General features: G+C 41.4%; 1 protein-coding gene and 1 pseudogene across 2 annotated transcripts in view; both read right to left on the bottom strand.

Annotated features, from left to right (window-relative positions):
- Nucleotides 1–25,418, bottom strand: part of Lrch1 (leucine rich repeats and calponin homology domain containing 1) — a 160,739-nt gene that overhangs the window by 121,304 nt on the left and 14,017 nt on the right. The gene's annotated exons all lie outside the window — the stretch shown is intronic.
- Nucleotides 10,488–12,767, bottom strand: LOC150056960 (small ribosomal subunit protein uS7 pseudogene; annotated as a pseudogene).

The raw sequence follows: 25,418 nt of genomic DNA, 5'->3' as shown, positions 1-25,418 counted from the left end.
ATTAATCCAGAAAAGTAGGACAAAGTCACATTTCTGAAAGCCAGATCCATGGACTCAGGAGGGCCTTAAATGTTAGCCTTAAGTTGTAAAAAGTCACCAGTGGTTCATCAGTTCAAGGAAAAGAAATCTAGAAGAGGATGACACAATCCCATAATGGATTTAGAACAACCAAGGTGCAAATACATAAATGGAGAGGATGGTATTCAATACTGGGTGTAGCTAAGTACTTGCTAAGGGCTTCTCATACTTTATCAACTTAATCTCACTTTACAGATGAAAAGGAGACAATAAAAAATTGAAAAGATTTGTCCAGATCACTATAAACCCAAGGACTGCTATAGGGAGCCAGTGAAGAAAACTGGATACCCATGAAGAGAACTGAGCCCGGTGGATGGTTCAGCCAGCCTCTGGGGATTATAGCTGGATAGGGGTATTTTAGGGACTCTGATACTAGCACTACATTTTAGAGATCCCATCTCCTAAAAATTGTTACCTATAGATTCCATAAAGTAATCTGTGGAGAACAAAAAATTGTTCCCTATAAACTGTGGCACTTCTGACTGAGGAATCTTCTTATTTTTACCAAAATTTAGCAATCCAAGGTCAAGAGATTATTACTATCTATTAATGGAGGCCTTGGTATGACAATGTGCTGCAAAATCCTATGCACCTCACAGAAGGATCTGCAGTACCCTCTGCTGTGGAATGTACTGCTAGATGGGAAGTTTGCCTCTTCTGATGGTTGAAAACTAGGCTTCTATGTTGCATCCAAAACTTCGTGATAATAGGAAAGGATAGACATTTTTCACTCAGTTCTATAGTAAGGCTCCATGGAAATATTCTGCAAATACATATATGTATATGTATGTATATGTACATATGTGTGTATATATGTATGTGTGTGTGTATATATATATATATACATATATACTATTGAAGCCAGTGTCTCACTCTTTTAATCCTAGCTACTTAGGAGGCTGAAATCTGAGGATCACAATTTGAAGTTAGTCTGGGTAGCAAAGTCCCTAAAACTTATCTCCAATTAACAACCAAGAAGCTAGAAGTGGAATTGTGACTCAAGTGGTAGAATACTACCTTTGAGCATACATATAACACACACACACACACACACACACACACACACACACACACGTAAATGAGTTTCTCTCATTTCTCCAAGTGTAGGTAACATGTTTTTTCTTTGCTCCCCATATAATGAAGTGAACTAGAAACTAAAAGTATTCAAGCTCAAACTCAAGTTCCATGGCCTGATTCATTTACTCAAAACACTATTATTAGTTTTAAATAGTCTGGCCTGTCCAGGTGACTAATACCTTGATCAGATAGCTTTTGACAACCAATATCTGGTGTAAGTACTCTTAAGATGGTTTACCAGGTTAAAGAGTTCTCTGAAATCGGGACTCTCATCTTGTTTGACTATAGAAACTGAGTTGTGGGAGGCCAGCCTTGAGTTCCAGCTGAATAAATGATACCTGAAAGTGAATGATGAAAGCTAATCTTCTTGAGGACCAAGTGCACATTCAGAACAGGTTTTCTTCACATTTGGTCCAAATAGCCCTTTTTAGAAGGGAGCCATGAAGGAATCTGACCAGAATAATAATTTTCAGTCCATTAAATGAGATATTAAGGTTTATCCTTACAATTTGAGAGGGGAGGAAAAAGAATTTAATTCATATGAAAATGACCAACACATATACATGCTTATGAAGGGTTCCTAAAAATAAATATTTTTGCAGGGCTCACACCTGTAATCCTAGCTACTCAAGAGGCTGAGATCTGAGGACCAATGTTCAAAGCCAGGCCGGGCACAAAAGGACCTGAGACTCTTTATCTCAATTAACCTCTAGAAAACAGGAAGTGGGGCTTGGCTCAAGAGTAGGGTGGTAGCCTTGATCTGAAGAACTCAGGGACAGTGCCCAGGCCTCGTTCAACCCCCACGACCCACACACACAAAAAAATGCAATAGCTATGTTTTTATACTCAAAAATTATTCCATCACTTGGAATGGTGCCAAGCCAGTGCAGTAACTTTGCCATTTATAGCAAATCTTAGGCTAAGTCAGTTGTAGAACAAACAGAAAAGTTTATTTGCTAAATACTTTGAGGCTGGTGAGCAAATCAAGATGTCCCCACAGGAAGGAATTCTGCCTGTTTGCTATTGAAAGTGAAACAGAACCCACAGGAGTTAAAAGGGTATTCCCGGAGCACTTATCCCAAACAAACAGAAAAAGACACACACACACACAAAAAAAAATACAAAAACCAGGCAATGGAGAAGATACATCTCAGTTCCTTAAAAAATGAATCTAAAACAAAACAAAATAAATGAAGATTCATTGATCAGCAGAACTATCTTCTCACTTTCCTTAGGATAGGTTAGGTCTAGATGGGAGAGAAGGTGACACTGACAGTACTGAGCAAGAGTAGGTGACAGATGGCCACCCGGCATTTGAGAAGATGTCTACCATACAGAAGCAATTTAGTAGTGGACCCAGGACATTCCTTTCTCCATACCTTTTAAGAAAATGCTAGAGTTGAGTGCTCATATCTCCTACCTATTTAGGAGGTTGAGATCTGAGGGTCAAAAATCAAAGCCAAGGACTGGGAGTTTGGCCCACTGGCCAGAGTTCAATTCCTTGGGACCATATTCATAGAAAAAGCCGGAAATGGTGCTGTGGCTCAAGTGCTAAGAGTTCTAGCCTTGAGAAAGACCAAGGACAGTGCTCAGGCTCTGAGTTCAAGCCCCAGGATTGGCCAAAAAAAAAAAATCAAAGCCAGCCCAGACAAAATAAATCTAAGAAATTCTTATCTCCAATTAATCAGCAAAAAGCTGAAAGTGGGGTTGTAACTCAAGAGCAGCTTCTTGGGTAAAAAGGCCTTGCAAGTACAAGGCCCTAAGTCTAGCACTAGTGCTGGTGCCTGTGAACACACATTCACACACACACTTTGTGTGGGATGGAGATAAATTTGCCTGTGAATAAACTGGATTGTACTGAACTTCAAAAGACAGTAACTTTGCAGTCAGCAACTCATAGTCTAATGGGAAAGCGAAAAGTACAAAGGGACAGCAAAAGAGATGAGAGATAACATAGTACATTAAGGACAACAATCATTCATTGTATAATGTTCATTGCAGAATTATTCACCATAGCAAAAATATGGAACCAACCTAGATGTCCCTCAGTTGATGAGTGGATCAACAAGTTGTGGTATTTGTACACAATGGAATTCTATGCTGCTGTCAGAAAAAAAACGACATCGCCCCATTTGTTAGGAAATGGAAAGTCTGAGAAAAAATCATATTAAGTGAAGAGTAAAGCATTTTTCATGTCCTTCGTTGTATCTTCCCAAAGAAGGTTAAAACTTCTGGCCTGATGTCCAGTTAGTAGGAAATACAGAGACAAGAGAAACATAACAGGAAACAATCAATCAGAAGTATAACTAAAATGGGCCTTTCCCCAAGTCTTCCTTGAGCTCTTTTTATTATTAATATTTTATTATCAATCTCTTTTTTATTAGTCTCATTAAGTAGTTTTACAAAGGAGTTGCCATTTAACAAAGCAGTCTATGAATACTATACCTCTTAATCAATTGCACCCCTTTCAACACTCTCACTTATCCCTCCTAATCCACTCTTTCCTCACTTTTCTTAATTTTATAGGACTGCTTTCTCCACCACTTTCTCCTCTTCAATTGTCTATTCTCTTCCCTTGACCCCACTCTACCCCTTCGGAGTACCAAAGTGAGCCTTTCTCCAAGTGGAGTGGCCTGTTTTCTCTAAGAAGTCAGTATCAGCCAGGTGCCAGTAGCTCTTGCCTATAATCCTAGCTACAAAGAAGGCTGAGATCTGAGGGTCAAAGGTTCAAAGTCCATCCAGGCAGAAAAGTCCAAGTGACTCTTAGTTTTAAAAAACCACAACAAAAGCCAGAAGTGGGGCTGAGACTCAAGTGCTAGAACACCAGCCTTGAGTAAAAATGTTAAGAGTCAATGTTCTAGACTCCAAAGTCAATATAAAAGAGGTTCTGGGGGCGTTAAAGTATCATAATGCCTGAACACTGATGACTGGATCCTGGGGTCAAGCGGAAAAGAAACAGCCACCAATGACATTGTGGAGACAACTAGGGAAATTTGCCTATACCCTGGACATATGCTATCAAGAGAAAATTCCAGTCAGTTTTTGTACTTGGAAATATTATTGTGGTTATACAAAGAAATGCCCTTATTTTCAGATAAAACGATGTTCAAGAAGCATCACGATATCTGCTTACCCTCAATTTTACTTCCATTTTTCACTTAAAAATGCCCAAATATGTACAGTCATTCCCATCCCTGCCACATACAAATCGACACAACAAAAACAGCAAAGTAGTAACAAAATAAAAATTATGTAATAGACTATAGGTTCTTTCCATCTCTCTAGGTGTGAGGTTTTATAATGAAAAACCTGAGGAAGACAAACTGCTGCTAGGACCTTAAGGATGGCAAAAGAATGTGCATCTATACAGAAAAGAATGAACAAGTAAAGTCACATATCATTGTGAACTCTGGGCCTGGGCACTGCCCATGATCCCCAAACAAAGACATTTAATCAGACTAATAGGTTACTTATTTATCTCTGCAGGCTGCTACCACTTTCAGAATCTCAGGTCCATTAAAGGTTATTGCAATCTCTCCTAGATTTACTATGTAAATATAAAATGTTTTTAACTTCACACACAGCAAAACCGTAGTGTTCTGTTTTTCCCACTTTAATGTACAGAAGCTATTACTATAAAAGATCATGTCAGTTAGGAAAAATCGAATGACTAGGCACTGATAAATTCTATCAGAGCCTCATGACTAGATTTGTCCATTAGGGAGAAATACACAACCTAGAGCTTACACATTCCTTTCTGACATTAAATTCTATTTAAATATCCCCACAACACTGGCAGTATTAACCCCAGTATCCCTTAACTATTCTGTCATCTCAAAAGGAAAGGAAAATTCCAGGAATGGCTTCATCAATTAGGAGGAGGGGGCAAAGAGCTTAGTAATGTCATACACTGTGTGTGTGTATGCATTTTTTTTTCTTCTCATAGTCCTTGAACCCATGCTAAGGTTACAGTTTCAAGTTTCTAGGATCCTGATGTTAATAGGGTGTAGATCTGCTTCAATCTTCATCCATAAAACAACTGGCATTTAATGAGGTCCATCTTCAAAAAATTTTTTGGGAGGTGATGGTGATGGCAATACTGGAGTTTGAACTCAGGGTCTCTTGCTTACTAGGCAAATGCTCTCCTACCTCAACCATGCACCCAAACCTTACTGCTTGTGTTATTTTTGAGATACTGTCTTGCTTTTTGCCCAACCTGGTTTGGGATCTCATTCTTTCTATGGCATCTCATGAGGCTGGGATGACTGGCATGTGGCACTACCCGTTTTTTATTTTTTTTTTCAAAAATAAAAACTAGTTTATCTCTAATTTTTAACGAATCGTAACTGTCAAATGAACTATTTACTAAGAGATTCAAGTCATCAATCCGGGACAAAAAATTTTGGTCTTGGGTCAAATACTTCCCATTGGGCAGATGCCATATGTTATAACACAGACTCCTTTCTTCCTGATACTCTGAATTTCTCTCATAAACTATGAGGGAAATACTGTCTACTTTATCTCAACTCAACTCATAAATACCAAACACCAATGTTCAACTGTCAACATTCTCTTATGTCACACATTCTATGTGCACTGCTGCCTGGAAGAAGGCACAGGATCCATTAGACGATTCTGTTGCTCTCAAGGAATCATCTTTCATTGGCTATAGAAAGTGGGCCACATAAACATTCTAGAACAAAGGTGGCATGGAAAGCCATCTGTCTTTACACTCTTCTGTGAAATCAGGGTAACGGAAATGAGAAGGTTCATTTGAGCAAACACTGTAATTAGAACATTTATAACTCAAACAAGTTGGGTTGCTAAAGAAAAGTCTAGACTCAGTAACCCTCTTTCAATATTGGTCATGAGCTGTTTGATCTTCAGCAAACTCAGATGTCTAAATAAAGGCAAAAGGACAAGCCTTCGTGGACAAACATACAGGCACGTGTAGTTCAACAGTCTGATGAAAGAAACAGGTATGCAGGGACCATCACAGTCTTTGACCCTTAGCAAACCACACAACATCTCAACCAATCAAGACCTGGTAGGTTTCATTCCTGCCAAAACTAAGACAAAACTTTGGGTGAAATAAACCGTATGAAAATGCCTAATGATCCTTTCTTTTCGGAGAAATCAAAGGTTGAACAGTTGTGAAGATTCAGAAGAACTGTACATGTCTACAGGTCATGCAGCACATACTAGGCCTTGTCCTGACCCTCAAAACTGCCTGCTCAGGTTCAGCAAGAGTTCTTACTAATGAAGGGAGGGAACAATCAGAAAACAAATGAGTGATGTTCCCTCAACCTTACCGACAGCTCCTTGCTGCCCAATGCATGTGACAGACAGGCAATTATTCATCCTATACACGGCCTTTTGTGTTCCAGGGAACAAGTACAACAGTAAATTCAGCAAAACAATAAATTTCCCATCTGTGCAATGATGACCACTGAGCTTCTTGCTGTCTGTCATCCTTTCTTCTCTTACCCCCACCACTGGCAATAGACATGATCCATTCTCCTGTGATGGGTGCAAGAGTCTATAGAAAAAGACATAGGCTCTAAAGTCAAAACTCAAAATTCAGCTAGGGGCTGGAAGTGTGGCCTAGTGGGAGAGTGCTTGCCTAGCATGCAGGAAGCCCTGGGTTCTATTGCTTGGTACCACATACACAGAAAAAGTTGAAAGTGGCACTGTGGCTCAAGTGGCAGAGAGCTAAAGTATCCAAGGATAGTGCCCAGGCTCTGAGTTCAAGCCCTGGACTGGCAAAAAAAAAAATGCAGCTAGGCACCAGTGGCTCATTCCTGTAATCCTAGCTACTCCAGACACTGAGGTCTGAGTTCGAAATCTGAAGCCACCTGGAGCAGGAAAGTCTAGTAGATTCTTGTCTCCAAATTAACCACCAAAAAAGCCCTAAGTAGAACTATGGCTCAAGTGGTAGAGCATCAGCCTTGAGGGGAAAAAACTAAGAGACAGTTCCCAGTTCCTGACTGAGTTCAAGCTGCAGTATTGGCTGGCACAGATACAGACAGACAGACAGACAGACAGACAGACAGACAGGCAGGCAGGCAGGCAGGCAGGCGGACAGACGGACAGACAGTTGGACGGACGCACACACTCTGCAAAGAATGCCTTCCTCCATGACTTAGAACTGGCATATTACAAAACAGAGAATTCTAAAATTAAACACTTCAGAGGTATAATCAAATCTAAATGTGCGGTTCAGGTTTTAAAAGGAAAAATGTTACAAAGACTTGAACCATAGCCTTGGTGAACTTTTCTTTCAACCAAAAAAAAAAAGATTTCTTGATGCTGCTATTAGATTTACTACATACCAATATCTTGGGGGAAGAGCACATCGTGGTGACAACACTCATTCTCATCCCCAGCTGCTCCAGTGACAACCCAACCAAGAGAGATGTACCCAGAAGAGAGGAAAGTACTAAAGTGGACAACTCCCAGGTAGCCAAAAGCCCTTTCAGGATTATTTCAGATAATATTCATTCTTACAAAATTGTGTTGAGTTAGAAAAGGGTTAATAGTATTCTTATACGTAACACCAATACAAGTGTCAAATATTTTTAAAGTGTTGGAGATGGATGTGGCTCAAAGTCCTGAGTTCCATCACCAGTACAATAATAATAATAATAATAATAATAATAATAATAATAATAATGCTTGTAAAACATCTTAACTGAACAAGTATATTAAAAATGTTTTGATATATGTCAGAAATTCTACCAAGTCATTCCTACTCATTTGTTACTCAAATGTTACTTGTTCAGAGAGAAAGACATCTGTTCATTTTGAAACCTGGAAATGTTTCCAGTTACCTACAGGAAATGCAATTCCCTTAAAGAATGCCTTATTCCCAATGTCACTCTTACCCCATAAATTCCCCTTCTCTTCTTGGTGGTGAAACTATTGTGAATTTTTTTTACTACTGCATTGCTTGGAGGGAAGCAATGGTAGGAAGAAAATCTTATAGCCAACCAAATACCACTTTTCCTAGAATTCTAACTGGTACCCAATTCCATCCATATCTTAACACCTACCCTCATACCAGGAAAAAAAGCACTCTTTTCAGAACAAGGAGTACTTTATAAAATATTATTAATAAGTTCCATGTGGATTCTACTATAAAAGTATCACACACTGAACTCAAAAATTAAGAAATACAAAACAAAACCCATCTATTAAATTCAGAGCACTTAAGAAAGCCACCTACAAAGCTTTAAGGAACAAAAATACATGAAATTACAGTTAAAAAGCCAACATGAGGGGCCGGGAGCATGGCCTAGTGTTAGAGTGCTCGCCTAGCTAGCATGCTAGAAGCCCTGGGTTCCATTCCTAGGTACCACATACATAGCAGAAGTGGTGCTATGGCTCAAGTGGCAGAGAGCTAGCCTTGAGCAAAAAGTATCCAAGGACAGTGCCTAGGCCGGAGTTCAAGCCCAGGACCAGCAAAAAAAAAAAAAAAAAAAAAAAAAACCAACAACAGGCCAATATGAGAAACAGAGCACAGGGACCTCAACAGTCAGATGGAGGTGGAGGGGAGGGGAACTGTACAACAGAAGGAAGAAAGAATCTTTCTCTTCCAGTATCAACAGTGTAAGCTACACTACTCAGGCTACATGCATTGTAACATCAAGAGGACTATAATTACACTAGTTTTTTAAACAATGCTCTTCCAACTCTGTGCATGTCACCTGGGATCTGGGTAAAATGCAGATTGTGATTCTTCAGGCCCAGAGTAGAGCCTGAGGCTGAGTGTCTGTATTTCTCGCACCCAATGAGGCCAGGACTATTGGTCCTGTCTCTCTATGTAAATCCTCCCATGTACCCTGGGACAAAACCACTATATAACTAAAACCAAAGCCACCCAGTGGTAAATGAACAGTTTTAGTTACTTTCTTCTCTTGCTTTTTGGGTTTGTCTTCTTTTCCTCTAGCTATAGTAGGGCTTGAACTCAGGACCTCATGGTTAGGCAAGTGTTCTAATACTTAAATCACACTTCCAGCCCTACAATACATTTTTGAACCCAAATCAAAAGTTCCACTGCACTTGAATGAGACTTTAATAGGTTAATTTTTACAAATTAATTTTATAAATCTAAAAATTGCTAATATGGTCAATGGAAAACAGTGACCATAGCCTCTGCAAGTGCTTTGGTTTTCTAAGCTAAATATTCTGTTTTCTCAATTGTTCTTTGACTGTCAAAGATATTTTTGTTACTTTACTCAGAAAATCATTATATTGGTCTAAGTTTTGTTGTGATTTCTTTTTCTCTTTTTGTAACACTGAGACTTGAACTTAGGGTCATATGCTTATTCAGCTGATGCTTAACCACTTAAACCACATCTCCAGCCTGGCTTTTCTCTGGTTATTTTAGAGATGGCATCTTGAGAACCTTTCTGTCCACTCTGGCCTCAAATCATACCTCTTTGTGCACAAGGCTAGCACTCTACTACTTGAACCACAGCACCATTTCTGGCTTTTTTCTGGGTAGTTTATTGGAGATAAGAGTCACAAGGACTTTCCTGTCCAGGCTTGCTTGAAACCTCCATCCTTCAGATCTCAGTCTCCTGAGTATCTGAGATTACAGGCATAAGCCACCAAAACCCGTCTCTCCTGGTAGCAATTAAAAAGCTACAAAATATCAAAGGAAATAGAATGCTATCAGTTAGCATTTCCTGAATGTGTTCTGTTGGTCAAGCACTGTGCTTTAGGTAGAGTATATGATTATAATTCCATCCACCAGCACCCCATGCCATAACCTCTTGTGGTTTTTGTTCTGTTCTGTTTGGTCAGGATAATGTATAGAGGGATTACAGTTACATTCATCAGGTAGTAGGCGTATTACTTCTCACACATCGACATCCCTTGTCATGTTTTTGTCCCAATTTCCCTCCCTCCACCCTCTCCCAATCATCTTGTTTTCCCCCCTTCCCTTTCCTATTTCAAATAAATAATTGTATATACAATATACCAGATAACAAAGTCAGATACAGTAACAATATGAGATTAACCATAAGGGCAAAAAAAGAGAAGAGACATAACACAGTACATTAAGAACAACAATAGGGGCCAGGAGTTTGGCCTAGTGGTAGTGCTTGCCTTGCATGCATTAGACGTGGGTTCGATTCCTCAAGTGGTAGAGCTCTAGCCTTGAGAAAGTGCTCAGGCCCTGAGCTCAAACCCAGGACCGGCAAAAAAAAAAAAAAAGAACAACAATCACACAAGATAAAGCTCTTGTTTCCACATCATATAGTTCATTTCATTTAGTCTCATCCTGTATGACCTTATGTACCTAGGTTTTGAGCTATTGTAGCTATCCCTCCTGGCCACATCCCCGCCAGCATCTGGGATTTTTTAAGATTTTTTTTTCTTTTTTTAATTTCCCCAAAGGGCAGAGTTTATTGGGCAGCATCTGAGAAATAAGCAGTTGGACTTGGCCACACACTCCAGTTTATCCTTCTTGATGGCACAGGAGTTGCAAGAGCCCTGGCTGGCATTGATGAGCTCACCCACAAGGCACCCTGCGATGGTCTTGATGCTCCGGAATGCAGCCTCATGGAAACCAGTGCACAGCAGCCGGATGGCCTGCTTCACCCCAGCGTGGTGGGGACACATCCACAGCCTGCCTTCTCACCGTTCCAGCTCGCCTTGACTCCTCACGGGGCCCACTGTTGAGGATGGCATTCACCAGAACCTGCAAAGGGTTCTCACCAGTGAGCAGGTGGATGATCTCAAAGGCATGCTTCTTCTTGCCACTGTTCTGCCCATGCACCATCATGGAGTTAGTGAGGCGCTCCGTGATGGGGCACTGAGCTTTCCCGGAGAGTTTAGCAGCATACCCTCCTGCACTGCGGGGCAGGTACTGGGCATACTTCTCTTCCACTGCCATGTAATCCTGCAGGGAAATGTCATTGATCTGAACATCATCGGTGCTCCACTTCCCAAAAAGCTGGTGTGGCTGCCTCCCGCTCGGTCATCCAGAGGGATCGTCTGAACGCCACGACCACTCTGCGTGGTCCATGGGCCACCCAGGCAGACAGCCAGCTTTATTAGATTTCAAGATCATGGCCATTCTAACTGGAGTGAAGTGGTATCTCAAAGTTGTTTTGACTTACATTTCTTTTATGGCCAGAGATCTGGAGCATTTCTTCATGTGTCTATAGGCCATTCTTATTTCCTCCTCAGAGAAGTCTCTCTTTAAGTCTTTAGCTCACCTTTTAATGGGATGGTTGTTTCTGTGAAGATTTGTTTTGGAGAGATTCAATTATTTGAGTTGTAGATATATTTTAGATATGAAATACTTTGTCTGTTGTATGGCTAGTGAAGATCTTCTCCCACTCTGTGGGCTTTCTATTTAACTTGCTAGCTATGTCTTTTGCCATATAGCAGCTTAATGCAGTCCCATTTCTCCAAACTTTTTTTAATTTGTTGTGTTTCTGGATCTATATTAAGCAAGTTTTGACCTGTGCCAAGGAGACCTAGTGTATCTCCTATTCCTTCTTGTAAAGTTTTCAGTGTATCTGCTTTTACCTCAAGGTCTTTGAACCATTTGGTGCAGAGTGACATAGAAGGATCCAACTTTGGTTTTCTGCAGGTGCTTCACCAATTCTGCCAGCACCTCTTGTTGAAGAGACTTTCTTCCATTCTATTTTTTGGCTCTCTTATCAAAGATTAGGTGGCCATAAGTCTGCAGGTTGATTTCTGGGTCTTCAGTTCTATTCCATTGTTCCTTAGGCCTGTTCTGGTGCCAGTACCAAGCTGTTTGGGTCACTATAGTCTTTAATAGAGTCTGAAGTTTGGTATTGATATTCCTCCAGCACTGTTCTTTCTGCTAAGGATTTTTTTTTTGCTGTTTGGGGTCTTTTATTATTCCATATAAAATTTTGGATTGTTTCTTCTATTTCCTTACAGAATGATATTGAGATATTGATGGGCATTGCACTGAATTTGTAGATAGCCCTTAGCAAGATTGCCATTTTCACGATGTTAACTCTTCCAATTCAGGAGCATAGAAGGTTTTTCTACTTCCTCAGTTCTGCTTTAATTTTCTTTTTCAGGTTTTTAAAGTTTTCATCATAAGGATCCTTTACATTCTTAGGTAAGTTGATTCCTAAGTACTTTATTTTCTTTGAATCTATTGCAAAAGGAGTTGCTTTCCTGATTTCTGCCTCACTCTTCTCATCGTTGGCATATAGGAAAGCAGCTGGTTTTTACATCCCTCTCACATCTGCAGAACAGAAAATAGGGCCCTGGACAACTGAAAGACTAGTCCAAGGCCACATGGTTAGCAACTGACCAGGCCAGGACCAATATAAGAACAAAAAGACTTCAAAGCTATAAGTCTTTGCTCATACCATCTCTAAAACCCAATATTCCTCTATGCAAAAGAATAATTCATTAGGAGAAAAAAAATTGTTTTCTGACCTCGAAGAGTTTTAAATGTAGGGTCAATGAGAAATCAAAAGTCCCTAGTTGAAACATCTCTGAGTAATACAAGCATTGTTAAGTGAGTTGTTCAATCAGAACCAACCACACCATAAGCCATTTCTTCTACAAAATGGAAGAGAAACTAGGTCATTGAGGACTACTCTCTCCATTGCCCCGAAGTTAAAAATAATCTCTCCTGCCCAGAGGTGAGTAATGAAGCATGTCAGTGCCTGTAGCCAGCTACCTGACACATCTCTGTGTTGACAGAGTGGCTTCTAAGTTAGGGGCTTTCTCACAGAAAGAAGAGTGTGGCTGGGTACGGTGGCTCACATCTGTAATCCTAGCTACTCAGGAGGCTGAGATCTGAGGATCAAGATTCCAAGGTAGCCCAAACAGGAAAGTCCTTTCAACTCTTGCCTCCGATAAGGTAAGAAAAAGTGGCGCTATGGCTCAAGTGGTAGAGTGCTAGCCTTGAGTACAAAGAGGCTCAGCAACAGCACCCAGCCTCTGAATTTAAGTTTCAGGACCAGCGAGACCAAAAAAGGAGAGTATGGCTCAGAAAGGAAACAAAAATCAATATGAGTAAAATATAGTAAGGTATATTGTGAGATACTCTGGTGAAACATCTTTGAACAATCTGATCGAGGTACCTTCTATGCATAGATGGTCACGTTAAAATGAAACCCTCGTGGACAATTAATTGGTAGTAATAAACAAAACTTTAAAATTACTAAATCAATTATTTGGTATTATACACAATAGTCAATCAGGAAAGGAGGGAGGCAGGGCAAAACCATTCCCATTTGCATAGAGAACAGAAGGTGAAAGCTCTCCAGGTACCTACCTACAACAGGCTCCCCCAGAAAATGACAGAAATGAGATAACTGAAACCCTTAAGAGCAAAGCTCCAAATGTCACAACCGATATTGCACACCATCCGATTTCAGCAACTCAGGAACTGGGTTTTTACTCATTTCACCAATAAGTGCAATGCAACATCTTAAAAGGTTACCCAGTGATAGATCCATTAGCAAGAAAAACATGAGCTCAAACTACACAACTGAATAGGTAAACACACTCTTACCAATAATAAAACAATAAGAAAGGGACCTACTAAAGTCCTTCTGTATAAAGTCCTCAGCAAAAAGCTTTATTAGAACTGATTGAGAAGTAAAAGCTGTGGCATTGCCTCCACTTCCCTCTGCATTCTGCTCCTCTCTCTTCCAAAAGCTTGGTCCTTCCCAGATCACAGCAATGGATTTAAGCATTTTCATTGTGGTCTACTCAATGTCAGAAATATCTTGCCCCTGACAGTACATTTCTCCACTGAATCTACAATAATCCATACACATCTTATAGGATTAAGAATGACAAAAGTTAAAATAAAAAATAAGTAAAAGGGACTTCCCTTTTCATCTCACAAAAGAGTTCCTCATACAAGCCTTGCTACCAAACAGGAATTAACACGTAGCTTACTCTTCTTACAAAATTGCCCTGTGTCAGAAATTAGGCATTCCTAAATTCAATACTAGAGCCTTTGGGGTAGAAAGCATTATGCTTTGCCCTAAATGCTAGAGCATTAAAAGACATGGGTTCCTTTATGCTTCTTTGCAATTTTGTAAGCTGCAAACTATAAATGACTGTACATCCTTATTTTAACACCCTGGGATTCTGGTTAGCGGAGTTCTGGTAACTAGTAAAGTGTCCTGCATGAAAAAATAAAATAAAATAAAATAAAACTGAGCTCCTTTGACTCTCATACAACCTTGGGTGGCCAGATTATAATTTGATTACAAGAGACAGAATTAGTTTCAAATCTCCTCTATTCTTCTATAGTACTGTAAAGCTTTGCTCTGTGCTAACTCATTATCAAGCAAGAATGAATTAAACCACACTTAATTTTTTAAGACAATTGGAGGCAGTAGGAAAAGACCTGGGAGAGGAACAAAGCACAACAGAGGCCTGAAGCTACAAAATTCAAAGCAAATCTTACTCCCAGAATGCCTCCTGGAGCCTGCTGTGCACATCCTACTAAATTGAGAGGTTTCTCTTTTTTTTCTGAATCACTTTCTAAACCAATCTTCCCAGGGACAGACTCCTAGCCTGAGTTGATGTTCTATGAACAATCTGACAGACATTTCTGAAGCAATTCTTTAATTGTAGTTATACTATTGTTAGTGGTTGTACAAAGGCGTTAGGCGTTACCACTCAACAGTTTATAAGTATAATGCATCTTGACAAATATCACTCTTTTCATCATTCTCATCCTTGTCTGAAACAAGATTTCTGTTTTAATCTGACAACAATTTAGATTCCTGCATTGCAGGTATGTCAGGAAGAAAGTTGTCCCATCCCCTACCTTCCATAATGTCCCAAGGAGGTATCAACAAGCAAGAGGGCAATTTAGGAAAAATTCTGAAGGTTGTTGACATTTTTTTTGTCAGTCCTGGAGCTTGAACTCAGGGCCTGAGCACTGTCTTTGGACTTTCTCAAGGCTAGAGCTCTACCACTTGAGCCTCAGCACCACTTCCAGTTTTTTTCTATGTATGTGGTACTGAGGAATCAAACCCGGGCCTTCGTGCATGCTAGGCAAGCACTCTACCACTAGGCCAAACTCCCAGCCCGACTTAATTTTTTTTTTTTTTAAATACCACTATTAGGGCTTGAACTCAGAACCAGAATGTTCTACCTAAGCTTTTTCACTCAAGGCTAGTGCTCTACCATTTGAGCCTCATCAGCTCCATTTTCAGCTTTCTAATGGTTAATTGCAGATTAGAGTGTCTCAGACTTGTCTGCCCAGGCTGGCTTCGAACCTCAGTCCTCTGATCTCAGACTCCTGATTAGCTAGAATTACAGGCCTGAGCCAGTGATGACTGAAATGATATCATCTCCTTATCCTATTATCAAATTCAAAATGATAAACCCAGAAAAAGAGCTGGTGGCCCTGTGTCCTAAACTTAGTCAAAGAAGAATTCACACAGAGAAAAGTCATTTTTTTTCAACACTAGTTACTAAGTTAGAATAAAAGTTCCACAGGCAAAAGTCACAGTACCTCAGTCCATCTAATATGTGTGGGTGTTTACACACATGCATGTGTGCATACTCACTCCTGTGTATTAGATTTAACCCAAGCTGGTTTCCAACTCTTTTACCTTCTTACCTCAGCAACCCAAGTGCATGGCCAACTCAATCCATCTACTATTAATGTTCATGGAATTCTAAAATGGTTCTCTTCCCAAAACAAACAGATGACTGCTGAAAGTCAAGGTGATAGTTAATCTGTACTCTGTGGGTCACTCTCAGGAGCAATCCAGCTTGCAACCTTTGTCCATGATCAAATCCGCAATGGAGTGTGTTGACATCTTACCTGTGTGATAGCTAGACCAAGGTCTCAAAAGAAGCTGTCTTCTGGTCTATTTTACATTTGAAGACTTAAAGCCATAGTCCTTTCTGGCCAGCAAACCTCTGCTTTTCCCCATACCACTTTCACACCAAAGGGGAAAAAATCAGAATGCTCTTCATGGAGATGGAACTTTTATGAGCCTTGAATTGTCTCTGAAGAACTGAGAGCCTGCATTCTGCCTGTAGCAGTGTAGCATGTACTCATTAAGAGAATGTTCCACCACCTCCAGCCCAGGGAACTCCCACCACAATGTACTTCCCTGTTCAAGGCCACACCCTGTATATCCAGCAAACAATGTCAGCATCCGACTACATAATTCAGATGTCTCCAAAACCAACCCACACTGTTGCTAGCAGGAAGCTTGCAGATCACCAGACCACCAAGCTGTTTCAGTTCTCCACAGCACCCTAAGGACCAAGGGTAGCCTCTAAAGACACTCATAGGCTACTTCTGGGTAAAATTCTGCTATTTACTGTTCAGAAAGATGCTCTGGATATCACTATCAACCAGGGAAGACAAAGGCTTTTTCTGCCTACCTTACCAGGCTCCAGTCTATCAAATTTCCTCTGAATTTCAATGAGATCCTCCTCCAGCTGCTATAAATTCGTCATCTCTCCCTCTCTGCCATACTGGAACCACAGTGATATTTACACAAGGTGGCACCCAGGCCCTGGGCACACTGAGGATGCAGGCTATTGTCTGCTTGCAGACTCACTCATGCTGGGCTGAGCAGTATTAAGTCATGGAGACTTTCACCACAAGGGCACCACAAAGTGCCCATCCCTTCTGCTCTTCCAAATACTACACAGTTGTCACAGTTCCGTTTAATTCTTAAAGCTAACCACAGCCAGGAGATTCCAAATGAAGGCTTCCTATCCATACCTAATCCACCTCCCCAATGCTTAGACCTGGAAATGCAGCCACATATGCGTGTTGTTAGTTAGAAAGAGTCCAACAAAGACTCACTCTTAGTTGCTCTTTTGGCCTGAGGCAGACACAGGGTCTCTGGAAACTAGAAGCCAACTTGAAGGGGGTTCTATTTCCTGGACACTTCTGCCCTTCTGTGTTCAGTATCTATTCCACAGGATAGAACCAAACACAACATACCACCAACACCCCCCACCCCAGTCTTGATCTCTAAGCAAGCTAAAAATAACACTGGCCATTTAGCACCTAAAACTAGCCCGAGACTTTTAAGATTTCCCTCTCCTCTTCTTTCCTTCCTTTCTTGCTTTTTCTTCTCCAGGTTAGAGTTACAGGGAAACAGCCACTAATGATAAACTGCTGACAACTGCATTCTACCACAAGAAAATACCTTCTCTCACTCCACACAACTGATAAGGTACTGCTGGGCAAACATCATTCCTTTCATTCACTCAATCATGCTTTCAACCCCCTATCTTCATCCCACAAAGGTCACAATCTGCACAACCGACAGGGGTGTGACTTGCAAATACAATGAGATACCACTCTGATGTGAACACCACTTGATATGACAGAAAGGATTATACTCATGTAATTATAGTCTCTAATCAATTGAGTGAGCCCAAGTAGGCCTGCCCCAAACCACTTTGCAAAAAGCATCAACGCTGACAGATAAAAGTCAAAGCTCTGTAATCAACGAGAACATGGGAACCATGCTGTGACAACCCATACAGTTAAGTTTAGGGGACACTGATTTCAGATAGGACTCCCACTTACAAGAAAAGGCCTTAAACTGTTTCATTTAGAACCTGACACGTTTTACAATAGCAACCTTATTCGAAAGGGCAAAAAAAAAAAAAAAAGAAAGAAAGCCATTCTGACCTCGGGCCTGTCTAATAGGAATACTAGTATTAAAATCTGCTGCCATGTGGAGAGCCCTGCCCAGAGTCCCTGTGGTTTCTTGTTTCTTGGCTTAGGTGGCCTCCCTGTAAGGTCTAGAAACACAAGGGCCATGGCAAATGTCTAATCCAGCTGGCTCTCCCTGACTTGCCAGCACGCCTCCAGGCTGCCACTTTCTTTGGCCATAAAAGCATATGCTTAAGGAATGCTGACTAATTCCGACATTTGTCCAGGCAGAACCCAGGGAGGCAAAGCCATCCCCCAAAATAAAAATGCATTCCAAAGTCAAATATTCGCTGCTTTTGGAGGTCATACTGAGTTGTATCAACCCTTCCAGAACTTTCCTTCTTTACTGTGATCAGTTTAAATTCCCTCTCTCTAGACTAGAAGTCTGGGCTCAAGGATGGGGAGCTGCTCAATTCTTATGTGTCTAAACATAAACTGGGCAACCACTGGTGTATCATTCAATTCCATCTGAGTCCATTCCAAAAGCATGCATTGTTGATCTCCAACTACCAACGCTTCACTTAGGGCAAGATGTGAGCAATACTTGCTAGTTAACAGAGACAGATGCAAGCCCCAAGCTCTGGGCAATGCTTAGAAACCCCTGCCTGAGGAATTTTTTTTTTCCAAGTCAGAAAGGAGACCACCCACCTTCCCTACATGCATGTGTTACACACACATCCTTCACCTTGGACAGAGAGAATCATTTGTGCATCTAACACATGAAAACAAACAGCCCTCCCAAGTCTGACCCAATTCAATGGCTGGACCATGATGCCACAATAAGAGTACTTTATGGGCCGGGAGTTTGGCCTAGTGGTTAAAGTGCTTGCATAGCATGCATGAAGACCCGGGTTCGATTCCTCAGTACCACATACATAGAAAAAAGCCGGAAGTGGTGCTGAGGCTCAAGTGGTAGAGCTCTAGCCTTGATAAAGTCCAAGGACAGTGCTCAGGCCCTGAGCTCAAGCCCAGGACTGGCAAAAAAAAAAAAGAGTACTTTATTTAGTTACCCATATGAATATCTTGTGTTTCTGTGACTCTAAGCCACTGACTTTCACCAACCTTTGGGATGCATAGTAGTTTAAATTCTACACTTAAAAAGATCCCTAATCTGCAGAGAATAGAAACTTTGTGTTGTGATGGTAGAGGGGACTAGTAGCATCCAGCCAGCCACATCCTGGTAGAATAGATCCAGAAAGAGCAAAGGGAAGAACAAGCATTTCTATTAAAAGTTGACCCTGCTGCCAGTGGCTCATGTCTATAATCTTAGCTACTCAGGAGAATGAGATCTGAGCATCACAGTTAAAAAGCCAGCCTGGGAAAGAAGGTCCACCTTTATCTCCAATTAACCATCCCATCCCCCCCGCAAAAAAAGAAGCCAGAGTGGAGCTGTGGTTCAAGGGATGGGAGCATTTTAATCTTGAGCCAAAAAAAAAAGAAAGAAAGGCCTGAGTTCAAGCCAAGATCAGCGCAGACACACATACAAAAAAGTGGTTCTTGTCTATCAAGCATATTTTTCCTTTAGTTTCAACAGTTCATTTGCCAGGAATCTGCACTGTAATATTCAAATATACATTTATAATTGTTTTACATAAACCTCATCCAAAGACTGAGACAAAGCAGAAATCTTAGATTGTTAGGATCTTAAAAAATCATAGATGTCTACTTTCAGAAAGAATTTTTCTGGATGGATTTATTTAAACAGATAAGGAAAACCAATACATCTTCCTATATACCAGCAATAAGGGGAAAAGAGAAAAAGGAAATACAAACTAATCCCAGGCAAGAAAAAGTAAACAAGTGTTCTGTAATCAGTTTTAAGTTACATGTGTTGACTTTTTAAGACATCTCTTAAATAATTGTTTACTTCTTTTTAAGATTAAGCATATGCACATAGTAGTTTATATGTTTGATGAATAAATGAGTATAATTGAGATGGAAATGTTCTAAAACTAAGAAAGGGCCTGGTGCTAGTGACTCATGCCTAAAATCCTAGCTATTCAGGAGGCTGAGATCTGAGGCTCTTGGCTCAAAGCCAGCATAGTCAGGGAAGTCCGTGAGACTCCTGTCTCCAATTAACAAAGAAGCTATATAACCCTGCCCAGAGTCACCTGACCAATCAATGGAGGAAGCAGGGATACTAATTCAGGCAAGGTAGTTCAAGCCATTGATCACATTGCTCCCCCTTAAACCAGAAGTAGTAGACAGCAGGAAGGGATAAACTCATGGGCAGTTCTCACATGAATAATGAATCTCTGCTATATACATGAACTAATTAATGAATAAAAAAAAGAGCACTCCTCAGTTCAGAAAATGTGAAGTATAGACACAGAACTTAAATAAGCCTTTGGACGTCTTTGCTAACACTAGCCTATCACTCTACCATCCTCACAACCCCATGAGATGGAGGGGAGGGAGGGAGGGAAAGGGAAAAGGAAAAGGAAAAAGAGGGAGAGAGGGAGGGAGATTGCCCACACCTAGGCTTGAACTCAGTACCTGGATTCTTTCTTCTTCACCCAGGGCTGGTACTCTAATACTTGAGCCACAGCTCCCTTTCAATTTCTTGGTGGTTAACTAGAGATAAGAGTCTCAGAGACTTTGCTGCCAAGGCTGGCTTCAAATCTCAACCCTCAGATTTCAGCCTCCTGACTAGCTACAGGCATGAGCCAACAGCACCTGAGAAGGTGAATAATTATTGACCATTTTCCCTCTAGTCAACACAATGAAAAGAATGGTTATAAGTAATTTTTTCTAAACTATACTCCTGTCTATTAAACCTCACCACTCTGAGATACTACTTACTACTGCACATACAGAATTAGTTGATTGTCCTGGTCTCTATTTTCCACTTTTTTAAAAATCTGGTCGGTCATTGGGTCTTCAATTCCGGGCCTTGGCACTGTCCCTGAGCTCTTTGACTCAAGGCTAGTACTCTACCTGTTTGAACCACAACACCACTTCCAGTTTTCTAGAGGTCAGTTGAGGATGAGTCTCATGGACTTTTCTGCCCAGGCTGGCTCTGAACTGCAATCCTCAGATCTCAACCTTCTCAGTAGTTAGGATTACGGGCATAAGCCACCAGTGCCTGGCTTCCATCCATTTATTTTCTTTCATTCATCCATTTCATCAAGAGCTAAGACACCATGCCATATGGTAGGACATGGTCCAAATTAAATCCCCAGAGGTTATAGAAAAAAGTGTTGCAGGAAGATTCAGACCTGTTCAAGTATAATAATGAGTCTGGTCAAAGAACTACAGCTTTAGAAGTTCTGCACCTGTGTCTTAGGGACACAGATTCCACAAACTCCCTTCCAGGAGCAGCCAGAGAATTCCAGGCTGGCTGGAGTCCCTGGGAACTGCTTGAGATACAGCTACAGGGAAGGCAAGGAGTCAGGGAGTGGCCTCATCTCTAAGCTGGCAGACCAAGGAAATAGAGAGACAGCTGTACCAGCCAGGGGCAATATGTTCCCAGTGACAGAAACAGATGCAAGTCCCCAACATAGGGGATGAAGGGATCAGGGAGGGTAAGCAGCTCCTTCCTCTCCAAAAATAGTTCCTCTTGTGTACTTATCACAGTTCAAAGGACAGCTACTATCAATAACTCATATACACGTGTGTGCACACATAACCACCCCCTCCACCCTCAGACTCAGGGCCAAGGCCAAGTACTTAAAATTTGATACTTTTTATCATCACAGCAATGATAATAAAGTAAGCATTATTAATTTCACTTTAAGGAGAGATGAGAATCCAGAGGCTCAGACAGGTACATGAACTGAGCCTCACAAACAGTGGATGCAGATTTGACCTCAGCGTGTTGGACTCGAAGCCCATTGCTCTCTGTTGAGATTTATCACTATCACAGAAAAGATAAAAAAACAAATGTGTGGCAGCAAACACACTCATGACAGCTTGGGCATTTCCTTGTCTGAGGGCAGCTTCACACCACGCAATTCTAGAAAGTGAGGTTGTCTTTGGACATGATATGCCCAGACCACTTTGAGACTCGTGGTATATACGTGTCTAGCTCTTTTCCAGTTACTGAGAACACACAAAGCAATGTGTAGCTGGCAGGGTTTGAAGCTCCCTGGCACACATCTCTGTGAATACCACCGACAACTGCTCTCTTGGCACACAACACCGTCAGAAACATTTTGATCTAAAATTGAAAATGGAGGATGTATTCCCAGGCCTGAGAACTATACCTGGTGCAGACCTGTCTCTAATCCTGCTGGTTGAACAAGATGTCTGGGCATTTACAGGACAGCGTTGCAATCATACAAACTCTTAACAAATCAATATATTATAGAACCTAAAGAAGCTCCTTTGTAATAATCCAGAGGGGTTTTTGTTTTGTTTCACTGGTGGGGAGGGAGGTAGTTGTTTACTTGTTTTTGAGATAAGGTCTTGCTACATGCCCCAGATTGTTGCTAACTTGCTATGTCGCCCAGGATGCTATGAAATTCACAATTCTCCCCTCTTCAGCCTCCTTGAATGCTGGGATTGCAGACATATACTACCATACCCAGCAATACACATAAGGTGTTTGGGGTTTTTTCAATAGTAAATTGTCCCTAAAGGATGAGTTCTCTGATGAACTATAGTGATCTACAATTCACCAACAGGAGGCGCAGGGTAACCAACCTCCACTACCACTCACTCTATATTTGAGAAGAGCAGTTAGTGGGGGTGCAAAATGGTCAAGTAGAAAAATCTAAAAGGCTAACAGCTTAGCACCTCAAAGAGCTGAACAGACATATTAAGAAAGCTTCCCCCTCTGTCTGTATGTGTATATGTGAGAGACTGCACGAATGTATTCGTGTGTGTGTGTGTGTGTGTGTGTGTGTGTGTGTATGTGTGTGTATGTGTCAGGACTGGTACTTGAACTCAGAGCCTTAAGCTTTTATTTGGCTGTTTTGCTCATGGCTAGTGCACTACCACTTGAGCAACACTTCCATTTCTGCCATTTAGCTGGTTAACTGGAGATGAGAATCGCATTGACTTCCAGGGTCCAGGCTGGCTGTGAATGACAATCTTCAGATCGCAGCCTCCTGAGTAGTAAGAATGACAGTGTGGGCCACCAGCACCAGGCCTCCGTTCTTTAATCTAGTCCCTCCTGTGCCCTTGTAGAAGTGTAAACTTTCCTTCTGTGGTTTCTGTACTCAGTGACCTGTGGCAACATGGCGGTATTTTTACATGGTATCTTCTAAAATCCCAAGTCTCTGTCATTCCCATTACTTATTTTTTTTTCTTTTTTTGTCAGTCCTGGGCTTGAACTCAGGGTCTGAGCCCTGTCCTGGGACTTTCTTAAGGCTAGAGCTCTACCACTTGAGCCTCAGCACCACTTCTGGCTTTTTTCTATGTATGTGGTACCGAGGAATCAAACCCGGATCTTCGTGCATGCTAGGCAAGCACTCTACCACTAGGCCAAACACCCAGTACTACTTATTTATTTTTATGTTGTGGTGCTGGACTCAAACCTAACGCGTGTGTATGTCATTCCAGGAAAGCCACAAATCCAACATATTTCATGAACTCTACTCTTTCCTGCTTGAAGATGCCTTCTAGACTCATGCTTTTAAGACTATCAAGACAGGCTCTGCTTCCAGGCCTTGAAAATACTAGAGAAGGATGGCAAGAACAGTGAGGAACCCTTAGAGCAGAGGAACTCTCCACACACCACCTCTGTGATCTGGATCTAATTGTTCAAAGAAAGCCTATGCCATGGGGGCCAAAACCACGTAAAACATATGCTAAATCACCTCCACCGCGTGCTATGGAAGTCAGTTCTATTCCTCTTCTGTTCTCCTAAAGGCCTTTGTGATGAATCTGCAAACTGTAGCCACATGATTAGAATCTATCTCTCTACTTAGTAGCTATGAGATCTTGGGCATTCCTCTTTGAACCTCAGTTTTCCTGAAACTGGAAAGAAAATGAGGACTTTTCTCCTAAGATTGTCAAGGGACTAAATGAGAATATGTGAATAAAGTACAATATTTCACTCAATAAATAAAACTACTATTGATCCAATGAGCTGTTGAACATTTGAAATCCCAGCTACTTGGGAAGCGGAGACCCAGAGGCTCAAAATTCTAGGCCAACCTGAAGAGAAATTTAACAAATGTGTACCCATCTCAATGGGTACCCATTGGGCATCCCAGGTATGCAGGAGGCAGAGGGAGGAAGAAAAATATCAACCTGACACCAGGCCTGAGCAAAAACATAAAGCCCTACCTGAAAAGTAGCTAAAGGACATGGAATATGGCTCAAGTGGTGAAGCACCTGCCTGGAAAGTTCAACCAGTAGTATACTGTACCACCACATTTCAATGAAGAATGATCCCACACACAACAAATTGCCTGTTACAGACCATGATGGGAAAGTGCAAGGCAGGGGAAGGCAGGAGCCTGAGGTACCAAGGGCGAGACAGGAGTTGGGATTTTGAGATGAATGACAGGGGCTGGAGAACTTAGAGGGCCTGTTGTTGTTTTGGTTTCTGTCCTCTTTTATTTGGCAAATACAAAGAGGAAAGGAAAGGTATGATCAAAGGCAAAGCAGAGGCACTTAACCTGGAACATATGGCGCCATTCAAGAGAAAGGCAGCTGGAGCCAGGAAGGCCCTTGAAGATGGTGAGAGGAACCTGAAGATAAACAGGGCAGGGCGGTGCCAGATTCCAGAGACCCTGATGCCTGTTGTCCAGCAGCTGAGCCCGGGCAGCAGGCAGGAGGGTGTGGGCAGGGAGTGTGCAAGGGCACAGCTGTGGTTTGGAAGGCACATGGTCCCGGAGCCTCAGGATCCACTCAGAGATGCCACCAAAATGCCCTACTTGCCCAGCTAAGGGCAATTCATAGTAAGGCTATGGTTGGCAGAACACTTAAGTCTGACAACTGACTTCTCTGTTTCTGAGTGAAGAACCTGAGCCAGCTGCCTAGCAGCCATGAGCCTTCGTTTTGCCTGTGAAGAAATTTAAGTGATACCTATCACATGAACTGAGAGACCATGTCTACTAGAGCTGGCATTCTGCAGGCATACAATAAATGTTCTTCAGCCATGGACAGTTGTTAGTAACATTGTGCCAGTCATCCTATGAAACTTGGCTCAGCATCAGTTTTATTCATAAAATACTACATGTTATAAACAGTATTTTATAAGTAACATGACACAATGGTCACACGCTCTTTCAAAAGGAAGAAAAGGAAGATCCTGGTTACTAAAGCAGAAATAGTATTTTAAATAATCTTCACAACGTAAGCACTGATTCAACCATAAAGCTCCCATTATTCTGCGTTTTCAAACAGTTTTCCAATTGAGAACCAGCAATAATCAGAGGGCTAATAACTTCCTGGAAAGATTCTACTTGCTGAGCTAGATGAAATCTACAATGGTGGAGCTAGGAGTTTGGCCTAGTATTAGAGTGCTTGCCTAACATGCACGAAGACCCAGGTTTGATTCCTTAATACCACACACATAGAAAAGGCTGGAAGTAGCACTGTGGCTCAAGTGGTAGAGCTCTAGCCTTGAAAAAGCCCAAAGACAATGCTCAGGTCCTGAGTTTTCAAGCTGTCCAAAAAAATCTACACAGATGTC

The sequence above is a fragment of the Megascapheus bottae genome, chromosome 11, assembly GCF_031878675.1.
Source record: "Megascapheus bottae isolate mThoBot1 chromosome 11, mThoBot2.hap1, whole genome shotgun sequence".
NCBI classification, from domain to species: domain Eukaryota; kingdom Metazoa; phylum Chordata; class Mammalia; order Rodentia; family Geomyidae; genus Megascapheus; species Megascapheus bottae.
Note: the sequence above shows the minus strand (reverse complement) of the source record. Positions and strands in the feature narration are given on the sequence as shown.